At 49.7% G+C, this 12,038-nt stretch overlaps 1 protein-coding gene across 1 annotated transcript in view; it reads right to left on the bottom strand.

Moving 5' to 3' along the window:
* The window catches only part of HS3ST4 (heparan sulfate-glucosamine 3-sulfotransferase 4), a 399,069-nt gene that overhangs the window by 175,445 nt on the left and 211,586 nt on the right, over positions 1-12,038 (bottom strand). The gene's annotated exons all lie outside the window — the stretch shown is intronic.

Genomic DNA, 12,038 nt, shown 5'->3' on the forward strand with positions numbered 1-12,038 from the left:
TATAAATATTTACTGAGTACCTGCCGTTGCCAGGCACGGTGCTTGGTGGCCGGCAGGCAAACGGTGACTCAGACACAGTGTGGCCAAGGAGGAGGACCCACGGGTTAGCAAATGTAAAACAGTCTGTTTGGCATTTAAGGAAGAGGAGGTAAGAGGGTGTTGTGGGAGCACATTACTTGATTCAGCAAACATTTATTGAGCGCATACTGTGCACCTGACGTTTTGCTCAGCACTGGAAATACGATGGTAGAAAGGCCAGGCGTTATGCGTTCTCCCATGGAGTTCAGAATCGAAGATTTGTGTCCGCGAGCACCCTTTCTCCCCTACTTACACCCGGCCGACGCGACTTAGGCATGGTTGACTCCACTCTAAAAATCCGAGGAGGACTCATCATCAAAGCTCAGCCCACGGGAGTTTGGTTCCCGTCAGTGATTCGGGAGTGGTCACACGATCCAAGCTGTCCATCAAAGAACAGCATCCAGGCGATTGCCGGAGCTTTCGCAGAGAGGTTCGACCACCACGCTATGATGTAAACCCGGAGTGACCAACAGATCTCTTACCAATATTCATGGAGGACCAGGCTGAGGCTGGTATCAGCAGGCGGGAAAAAAGAGACAAGAGATGGAGAAAAGATTTCTGTTAACATCTTCTTAGCCGCTGTCACACTGAATGAGACTGGATCCAACCATTCCTGAAGACGTCCTTCTATGCCTGAAACTTTTTTATTTTTATTTTTTTTTATTTATTTATTTATTTTTAATTTTTTTTTCAACGTTTTTATTTATTTTTTTGGGGACAGAGAGAGACAGAGCATGAACGGGGGAGGGGCAGAGAGAGAGGGAGACACAGAATCGGAAACAGGCTCCAGGCTCCGAGCCATCAGCCCAGAGCCTGACGCGGGGCTCGAACTCACGGACCGCGAGATCGTGACCTGGCTGAAGTCGGACGCTTAACCGACTGCGCCACCCAGGCGCCCCCGCCTGAAGCTTTTTAAATTAATACTGTGCACTTTTTTTGCTTAGGCCAGTCTGAGTGGGTTTCTGTCACTTATGAACAAAAGAATACAACTGAATGCAGCAGGCACAGAAAAAGGAAAGAAGTTCTGTGAAGAGAGAAAAGAATTTCCCAGACTGCAACTCAGCCGCCCGGACAGCAGGTCTGGGAACCGAATTTCACTTTCAAAGCAGCAGAAGGACCAGGACAGCAGTGGCTGGAGTTAGGGTTGACCCAGCAAGGTCTGTGGAGACAAAGAGCCCCATCCAGGCCCCATCCAGAAGCACTGACATTCTTGAGGTCTGACCACTGCCACCTGGCCTTGCAAATGTCAGCAAAGAGAGACATCGTCCTGCCTCCTCCTGGTCTGACGAGCTGAATACAGCCTTTTTCTTTCTCCCCTTCCCTGGTGCCGACATTCCAGGTGGTCACGCTGGCCAGGCCTTTGAGATTTTCGTGCCGAAACCTGACCGTCCCACGGTTTCCCTGGAGTTGGGTCAAGTCGCTTGAGACCCGAGGCCTCAGAGAAAGCCCAGGCGTGGCAGTTCCAGAGCATTCCTGCCTGTCTTTGGTGTTCACATGGGGCAAGGGGTCCAGGCAGGGGTGGGGGCTACCACCGTGGAGGGCTGGAGATGAGAAGGCAGGAAACCTGGAGAATAGTTCTGGCTCCTGATGTGTGCCCTTGGAAATGACCTTTAATCTTCCTGAGACGGCTTCCTCACCTGTCATCTGCCAACCCTCTCGTCTGTCCACACGTGTCTCCTCCTTGTATGGCTTCTCTGACTTTCACTTTGCTCAGACACGATGCAAAACATCCCACCATCCCCACCTCCTCTGTGCCATCACCTTTGCACTTGACCTTCTCAGGTGCCTTCATGGCTCCAGGTAGAAGAGCTTGGACTGGACGGAGGCTAGGAACCCAGAAAAGCTCATCTGCCCCAGGATGGGTCACGAGGAGCCCCGCTGGGTGCATTCCTCATGGCCCTGGGGGAAAGGCAGCAGGAGAGAGTTTGGGGAATAGCGCTTGGGTCCTGGGACATGGGACCAAGACCTCCCGGGAAAGAGGGCGATTTTGCAGCCAACTTCTTAAGGAGCTGCCTAGGGAGACCAGAGAAGTCAGCCTGAGGGAAAACACTGATGTCATTAAGGCCACAGGGCTCCCTCTGGGGGCAAAGAAACGATGAGGTCTCCTGAATCCTTCGGGAGGTGGTGTATAATCTGGAGGTGTGGCTGTTACATTCGAAAACCTCCCATTTAGGATTCTGCATCCACATTATAATGGACGCTCTTTGAGTTGTTACTTTGTTTGCGATTTTTACTTTTGTTTGTTGCCAGCCCTGGTGTGAGGGATCCCTTGCATCTGAAAACTGGGTCCCTTGATGCCTGTTGACAAAATCGCAAAGTTAAGCGTGTGTGTGGACTTTCCCAAGCTGTGGAACAGAATTCCTCTGCTAAGCTGATAAATTTGTCCACGGTGCGAGCTGGAGTCTGCCGAAAGGCACGTTTTTCGCAAGGTGAACCCATACATTGTCGGCGATTTGTGGCCAGTGGGCAACAGAATAATGGATAGGAGGGGCGCCCGCGTGGCTCAGTCGGTTACGCACTCAACTTCAGCGCAGGTCACGATCTCGCGGTTCCTGAGTTCGAGCCCTGCATCTGGCTCTCTCTGCTGTCAGCTCAAAGCCCTCTTCAGCTTCAGATCTTCTGTCTCCCTCTCTCTACGCACCCCGCCCTGCTTGCACTCTCTTTCTAAAATAAATAAACATTAAATATACACACACACACATACACACACACACACACACATATATGATGAGAAATTCAAAAGGCAAGGTTCTGTGGAGCCAAGATAAGCTCTGAATCCTGGTGGGGAGAGAGCTCTCCCCCCACAAAGTGCATATTGTAGCAAACGCAGAGCAGATGTCTCAGGGTCCACGGGAAGCTGGGGTTGAGCACGGACACCCCACGCAGAGAGCCCCAAACAGCAGAAGCAGCCTCCACGGGGCCCTCAGGGACGTGGCAGAGAAGAGGCCAGTTAGTGCTACAGGGATCCCCCCCCCACCCCGATGGGGGCTGGAGAGCCTAAGCCAGAGGCTGCAGACAGGTGGTCCGTGGACCAAAGCTGAGCAGCCAGCGTGATCCGTTTGTGCTATACGTTTCTAACTGACTGAGCAGGACAAGGGCTTTGTCTGTTCTGTTTAGTTTATCCTCGGCACCCGGAGCAAGTTTGGCACACGGTTAAGTGCCCAAAAAACACTGGCTGAACTGACGGATGAACAGATAGCCGAGTCATGGGATTTTCGATCCGCGGCCAGATTTCCAGCTTCTTTTAAAAAAATCAGAAAAATCGGGGCGCCTGGGTGGCTCAGTCAGGTAAGCCTCCGACTCCTGATTTCGGCTCAGGTTATGGTCTCATAGTTCATGAGTTTAAGCCCCAAATCGGGCTCTGTGCTGACAGCATGGAGCCTGCTTGGGAGTCTCTCTCCCTGCCCCTCCCCCGCTCTCCCCCGCACAAGCTCTCTCTCTCAAAAAAATAAATAAATAGAGGCACGTGGATGGCTCAGTCAGTTAAGCATCTGACTCTCGGTTTTCAGCTCAGTTCATGATCTCACAGGTTTTGTAAGTTCGAGCCCCGTGCCGGACTCCGTGCTCCCAGGGAAGAGCCTGCATGGTATTCTCTCTCTCTCTTCCTGTTTCTCTGCCCCTCCCTTGCTCATGCCGTTTCTGTCTCTCTCAAAATAAATAAATAAACTTAAAAAATAATATAAATAAACAAACATTTTTTTAAAAATCAGAAGAATTAAGACAACAAGGAGCTGGAGCTGAGTAGCACCTGCTCCCTGAAGGCGGAAGCTGTTCTCTCCTTTTTACCGCAATCCCCACCATCCCCTATCGGCTCATGCTGGACTCACTTCTTTCCTAGCATCATCACCTACCAGCGTGCAGGCACTTAGGTCTGTTGACCATGACCCAAGCCAATGTGAGAATTTTCCATGTGAAATCTACTCTAGTCCCTGAACAGGGCACAGCCTGAGAATCCGGGTTCTCACTCGTATTACTAACCCCTAGAAGGATCCTTCCCGAGGGAGCTGGGCCTCACTTCTTCCAGTGTCTGTGGGCCATGGAAGGCCAAACGGTCACAAACCCAGCCGACATGTTGCTCTCCATTTGCCTCCAACATTTCAAAACTGTGGAACACGAATCCTTCAAAACTCAAAAGAATCCAGCTTTCCAGTAAGCTCTCAGGGAGGTTGTGTGTGTGTGTGTGTGTGTGTGTGTGTGTGTGTTTCTTTGTAAAATGCTTTACCAATGTGAAATTTGTTATTATTACCTCATATTCCACTGGGTCATTGCCTGCAAGGAATCAATGAGGAAAGAAAGCATGCAGTTGGTTTAGCTGATCAGGAAAATCAAATGGGTTCACACTAATTTGGCCAATGAGCTTAAAGTGTTCTACACTTTCACCCCTTTCAGAGAGGCCCCGAAGTGAATGCACCAGCGGCGGGGGGGGGCACTCACCGACCAAATCACAAGTTAAAAGTCTACAAACTGTAGACCTATATCAATCCCAGGAAACACCTACGGTATGGGTCTTATGGACACACTGTCCACAGCTGGGAGGCAGTGCAGCGTTGTGGTCAAGAGAAAGGATCTCTCGCAGCACCTGGGTGGCTCAGTTGGTTAAGCATCCAACTTTGGCTCAGGTCATGATCTCACAGTTCACAGGTTTAAGTCCTACAACAGGCTCTGCGCGGACACTGAAGAACCTGCTTGGGATTCTCTCTCTCTCCCTCCCTCCCCGACTCGCGTTTTCTCTCTCTGTCTCTCAAACTAAATAAACTTTTTAAAAAATTAAAAAATAAAAGAGAGAGAATGGATCTCTCGACTCAACAGAATCAGGTTGGGGGTCTGGCCCCGTCACTTTACTTTCTGAGAGTTCTTAGCCTCCCTTAGCCTCTGTCTTCCTATCTGCAAATGCCAATAACAACAGTAAGCACTCCTTCAATTGAAGTGAAGGTTCCGTAAAGGATCGTGAGGTTCACTATCAACAGGAACACCCGGCAGAGCATCCGGCCGAGAGAAAACGCTCAGGAAACGTTAGCCACGCTATTCTAAGAGAGGAACGGTGCGAAAGTTTGCCCCAGATCACACGATAGACTTAATCTGTGCCTGTGCTCAGTCATACATAGACTGTTCTAGTCTACCTACTATCTGCAGGGGTTCTGCTAATAAGCCCGCAGCATGAGAGAACAGTCTGGTATCTGAACTCTAGCTGGAGAAACACACACATAAACAACAATTACCGGGTCATTTCTGCAAGTGCATACAAAGAACGTTAGGAGCCTCGAGGACGGAATGACTCTGCCAGGAGCCTAGAATTCATAGCGAGGCAAATCTGCAGAGACGGGAGAGGAGATTAGTGGTTGCCTGGGTTGAGAGCAGGAATGGGGTTTTGATTACAAAAGAACATGAAAGATCTTTCTGGAGAGGAGAAAATGTTTTAAATTGGACTGTGTCGACAGTCGCACAACTATGTAAATTTGCCAAAACCAACTGAGCTGTACCCTTAAAACAAGGGAATTTCATACACGGTAAATCACATCTCAATATAGATAGCACCAAGAATTTAAAAGCATTCAGGGATTGGGGCGCCTGGGTGGTTCAGTTGGTTGAGCGTCCAACTTCAGCTTGGGTCATGACCTTGTAGTTCGCGAATTCGAACCCCACATCAGGCTCACTGCTGTCAGAGCGGAACCCCCTTTGGATCCTCTGTCCCCCTCCCTCTGCCCCTCCCTCACTTGCAAGCTCTCTCTCAAAATTAAGTAAGTCAATAAAATAAAATAGAATAATTAAAATAAAATATAATAAAATGTGTTCCCAACCTGTAACAATCACGAAGTTCTTGGGGGAAACAAATGGAAAGATCTGTTACCACAGGGCCCCCACTCCCACAGGGTAAAAGTCTGCTCTGGGAAGCCCACGCCTGTCGGACTGTTAAAGTATTCAGGGAAGAGGGGTCATTAAGCGAAGGCTCCTGGATGGTAGACCACTAGACAAGGAGGAAGGACTTGGTCTCCCCCTTGAGACGCAGGGTTACCGGCAAAGCAGCAAAGGAAGAGCGGGCAGGACTCACATGATCGAGAACCAGCGGAAGGCTGGGTGAGACATTCTACCCGGCGTGGACACAGGGACTCTGGGACATGAGGCTTCCCTGGGACAGAGACCCAGTGGCATTATCACACCCTAGCGATGCCTGGCGCCTGCTGTGACACGCTGTATCTCCCGTGCTAATGGGGGGCTTTGGCTTTGCGAACTAAATCCAAGTTCACTGCGAGAAAACAGAAAGCCCTTCATAGGACATGAGAGCAGAGCAAACTGTTTGATTTCGCTGAGGTTTCCCCAGTGGAAGCCTCCCCTTCACGGGTACTTAGGGGATTTGTAGCTTCTTTGCGGAAATGGCACAAGAGGTTTCTGTGCGTAATCCCCAGATCTTGAGAGTTTGGGCTGCATTCCGTTTATATTTCAAGAGTACCACGGTGTCATCCGTGACCGTGAGCTTCAACTCTCCGTGCGGGGAGCAGGCTGGGAGAAACCAAGGTGTTCAGAAAGCTTTTAAAGATGACAAAGCTAAGGCCAAGAGCGGCACCTTTTAGGGTTTCCGGCCAGACCACCATTTCCCTCCCGACCGTCCCACCTGTCACTTGAGCAGACATGGTGACATTCCCTGACTCCACCCTCCCGACCTCCAACTAGATCCCTGGTCCTAGCTGGGCCATTCGGATGATTTCTCCAAAGGGATCAGAACCGAGCTGAGGAATGTTCACTATTCCAGGCTGGTCAGTGGTCCTCCATCCGTGTAGAACTGGACACTGTGTAGACCTGACCTCTGGTCAGGAAGCACTGACCTCTGGTCCCAAGACAGTGATGGCGGAGACCTACCCCCGCCATACTGATTACCGCCTGTGTCTGGCTCTAGTTCCCTGTGAGGCGGAGCTCACCTCATTATACCCCTGGGATGTACTGAAGGCTCAGTATGCTTCCAGTGAATTCCTGTATCTTGCTAACGCAAGTTGAAAAGGGACTCCTTTCACTTGGAATCAGCATCCTGACCGAGTCAGAGAAGGCCAGCCCCGCAAAATCACAAATGCACAATTAACACCGAGAACCCTTCTCTCCTGCTGGACCAGGGACCTTGATGTCCGTTACTCAAGATGGCACGGGTCCCTTGGTCATCAGTCTGGGCACTTGCTTTGAATTCACACGATGGTTTCCAGAAGCCAGTCTACTTCAGGTCCAACCTGAGAAGGGACTGCTTTTTATAAAAGAGGGAAAGACTGTAGCTGGAAATCACAAAGACAAAGACAAACCAGGAGGAGCGGGCAGGGGTCACGGTCACAGCAATTTTGGTTTTGCTCAAATGGGGTGATCGAGGAAATGGGTTGAGTTACATAAAGCACAGAACCGTGCCTCATCCAAAATGCGTGTTAGTTACTACTAGTGAGCGATAATTATTCTCATCCTGAGGGCAATGGAAAGGACTAGAAGGATTTTTAGCAGAGGTGCAATGTAGGTCCCCTGGATGTGGGATGGGTTGGTCAAGAGCCATCTAACTGAGCCCATGAGCACTGGGAAAAAAACCGAAGTCGTGTGTTGAATGGGAGTTGAATCCGAGCTACCCAAGTGAAGACGTCAAGTAAGCATTCGGATATTGATGCCTGAAGCTCGTGGGAGGAACACAGAAAGCGAACATTCTCAGTCATCCTTGTTCTAAAGTTGAAGCCATGGGTATGTACGAGATGCTCAAGCAGGACCATCCACGGTCACAGTCTCCACCAGTGGGACCTGCTTAAGCACAATGGATGTGATAACCCACCTAGAGTGCCCCCACTCATGCCTCAAGTGCCAGCTCAGTAAGCATTTACTTACTGAACAAACACATCGGTCGATCAATTCATGAGCAGGACTGAAAGCTAGAGTTGCGTATCAGATCCTTGTGGGGAGGCGGTAAGAGGGAACCAGAGCTCCAAACAACTTTCATTTCCTAAATTCTAGACTCTCTTTGACCATCAAGTATACTTTATGATTTTTGAGAACGAACATAGGGCCAGAAGTTGCAGGTTAAAAAGCAAACAGGGGCGCCTGGGTGGCTCGGTCGGTTGAGCGTCCGACTTTGGCTCAGGTCATGATCTCACCGTCTGTGAGTCCAAGCCCCGCGTCGGGCTCTGTGCTGACGGCTCAGAACCTGGAGCCTGCTTCAGAGTCTGTGTCTCCCCCTCTCTCTGCCCCTCCCCTGCTCATGCTCTGTCTCCTTCTGTCTTAAAAGTAAAAACAAAAACATTTAAAAAAATTTTTTAATAAAAAAAATAAAAAGCAAACAGAAAAGCCACAGCTGAAACCTCATTCCTAAATAAATAAAAGAGACAATTTACTTACAGAAATTTGCTCATCCCTCTTTTACCAATAGATCTTCCTCATTGATAGACGCCTTGAGTTCAGGCAACAGAATTGCCTTGCGGAGGCCCTGGAAGACTTGAAAAGCACACCCTTGAGCTTTCCAGCGTGGACATAGAAAAAGAAAGAAGGATCGGGCAAGTCTGGCTGACAGTAGGTATTCAATAGCTTTGTGTAACATGAAGGCAGGATATAGTTTTGAGTACTGTGAGCATCGTCCAACTAGGGGGTCTCCTCCCAAGACAAGAAGCTCTCAAGAAACCCGCCACCTCCTCAGAGTAAGTTCCAGAAAAGAGAAAACTGGATTCTGAAGTGTCATTCTAGAGAACCTCGTTTGGAGTTCTTTCTGTGTATGGATCTGCACAACGGGGGTGAAAACTTAAAGAAGCAAGAGCAGTGAAAACAAAGCTGGTGAGGGGCGCCTGGGTGGCTCAGTCGGTTAAGCGTCCGACTTCGGCTCAGGTCATGATCTCACGGCTCGTGGGTTCGAGCCCCACGTCGGGCTCTGTGCTGACGGCTCAGAGCCTGGAGCCTGCTTCCGATTCTGTGTCTCCCTCACTCTCTGCTCGCCCCGCCCCCCCACCTCGCGCTTTGTCTGTTGTCTGTCTCTCTCTCTCTCTCAGAGACAAACATTTAAAGAAATCATAAGGCAGAGAAAATACATCAATGCTACTGTCCTTTGTTGACTGAAAAAAATCCAGGTAGAAGTGGACCCCCACAGTTCAAACCAACGTTGGTTCAAGGGTCAACTGTATAGCCCAAGTTTTTTTAGAAGACCTGTTTATGTACTGAATTCATTTTCCCTCCTCCCTTTCATTCTTTAACCTCCTCAAATACAGATTCTTTCCTTATCAGTCTCCTAAGATTACTGCCAAACCCTCTGGACACATTTAAGGTCCCATCTGACTCTACCTTCCAGCAGCAGTCAGGCATGATTCAACTATGCTCTCTGAACACTATCTTCTTTTGGCTCTGGTGGCGCCAGCCTTCCTAATTTCCCCCCAGATCAACTGGCCAGTCTTTCTCAGCTTCCTAACCTGTGCCCTTCTCCTCCACCTGCTCCTCCTCCTACCATGTTGGAACGTGCCAAAGCTCAGGCCTGGACCTCCTCTCTTCTCATCCCGTATGACCTCCCTACATGATGGCATAAATCCCATGGCGTGTGAATCCAGCTATGGTCAGCAACTTCCCAAAGTCACCTGTGCCGTGACCTCAGACTGACCCGTACAACTGCTTTCTCAGCCACCCTACTTGTGCGTCTCATAGGCGTCTCCAGGGGCGCCTGGGTGGCTCGGTCGGTTGAGCAGCTGACGTCGGCTCAGGTCATGATCTCACAGCTGGTGAGTTCGAGCCCCGCGTCGGGCTCTGTGCTGACAGCTCAGAACCAGGAGCCTGCTTCCGATTCTGTGTCTCCCTCTCCCTCTGCCCCAACCCACTCGCATTCTACCTCTGTCTCTCTCAAAAATAAACATTAAAAAAAAATTTTACCAGGCATCTCAACTCACACTGTACAAACAGAATTCTTGATGTCTTCCCCGACCCCCAACATATCCCGTCATCTCTAATTAGTTCCTGTAATGATACCTGTTAAATGTGTTTCCAACCTCGGGACACCTGGGTGGCTCAGTTGGTTAAGTGTCCGACTTTGGCTCGGGTCATGATCTCGCAGGTCGCGAGTTAGAACCCCATGTCGGGCTCGCTGCTGTCAGTGCAGAGCCCGCTTCAGACCCTCTGTCCCCCTCTCTCTGCCTCTCCACTGCTTGCGTGCTCTCTCTCAAAAATGAATAAGTAGATAAATAAATAAGAATAATTAAAATAAAACATAACACGACATAACATGACATAACATGACATAACATGACATAACTTGACATAACATAACATAACATAACATAACATAACATGACGTGTCTAAAACCTGTAACAGTTACGAAGTTCTTGGGGGAAAAAATGGAAAGATCTGTTAACCCGGGGCCCCCATTCCCACAGGATGAAGGTCTTCTCTGGGGAGCCCACGCATGCTCCAGTTTTCATATCCCGGACTGGCTCCCGTCACACAAATATGTCACCCGCCCGACTCCTGGAGGCGTTTGGGATGGAACCCCCACACCAGCCTCCTCGCGTACCTCTCAGAGCCCTCCACGCCGGCCTGAATTCCATTCCTTAAATGAGCCCGGTTTCCGTCTGCCTCGGCACCTCCCCTCTGCCAGGATGACAGCACTCATTCTTACCAAGCTGCCCCTACTCATCCCACAGATTTCAGTCAAATGTCACTTCCATTAGCCTCATCCCCAGCCCCCGTGGAAACTCTCCTGTCACATGCTCCTTCACAGCACTCCCTACAATTTCCAATTCTGCTCACTTGCGTTCTTAGCGGTTTACTGCCATCTGGCCTCACTCAAGCTGTAAACTCCAGAAGTCCATCACCCATGGCGCTCATCACCGGATACCCAGTGCCTGACATACACCACACATCCAACAGATATTGGTTAAGAGACCGAATGAATGAATGCAGTCTACTTTGTAGTATGCGGAGGGTCAGTGTCCTCATCTGGAATATGACGACAATGACGTTTTCCATCTTTGGTGCACGTACTTTCTGACAGAACAGATAAAACCATGAAGACGCCACTGTCTCACTACATTTTTATTCCCCAAGAGACAAACAAAGGCTATTCTACCCATACTTGGATCGCCAGCAGCTGGTATAAAGTTACTGTCCAACAAAAATGTGTGTTAGGGACACCTGGGTGGCTCAGTCGGTTGAGCGGCCGACTTGGGCTCAGGTCATGATCTCACGGTTGGTGGGTTTGAGCCCCGCGTCGGGCTCTGCGCTGACGGCTCGGAGCCTGGAGCCTGCTTCGGATTCTGCGTTTCCCTCTTTCTCTGCCCCTCCCCTGCTCGTGCTCGGTCTCTCTCTCTCTCTCTCTCAAAAATAAATAAACATTAAAAACATGTGTGTGTTGGGCTGGATTGCTATTACTCTTTGCAGAAAGGTAAAAAAAACCAAGAGTTGATGTCAGTTCCCCAGTCCATAATTAATGCTCCTACCCGTCTGTCTCAAAAAGATCCTTTGACCTGATCCTAATGTTTGGAAATCTTAAAGGAAGCATGTTGAGGCTAAATCAATAAATTCACAGCCTAGAGCCAAGTTTTTTGTGTTTTGTGTGTGTGTGTGCACGCGCGCGCGCGTGTGTGGCTTTGGGATTGTTTTTTGTTTTTTGTGGTTCTTTTTTGCCCAGAAGAAGTTTCTGTTTCATACCTGTTTGTTTCATTCTTTGAAAGGCGTGCGAAGTTTGTCAATAAAGGTGACACCTCTTGCCTGAAGGTTTGGTGAGCAAGAGAAAACAGGTGCACATTATAGAAAGTCGGCCTTCACCCAAAGAAGTCAAGTATCTGCCTCCTCCGGACCCAGAGGCTGAAGCTAACATGTACAACGGTGAGCAGGGACGACCCAGAGCTGGCCCGGGGGGTGCGGTCCGGGTAAGGATGCTCACATTTGTCTGAAGGGCTCCCAACATCACCTCCACCACCATGAACACCCACGGGACTGTAGCCCCCACGAGTCCGTACACGTACACGGTCGACCTGTG

This window comes from Prionailurus viverrinus, chromosome E3 (assembly GCF_022837055.1).
Source record: "Prionailurus viverrinus isolate Anna chromosome E3, UM_Priviv_1.0, whole genome shotgun sequence".
In the NCBI taxonomy this organism is placed as follows: Eukaryota; Metazoa; Chordata; class Mammalia; order Carnivora; family Felidae; genus Prionailurus; species Prionailurus viverrinus.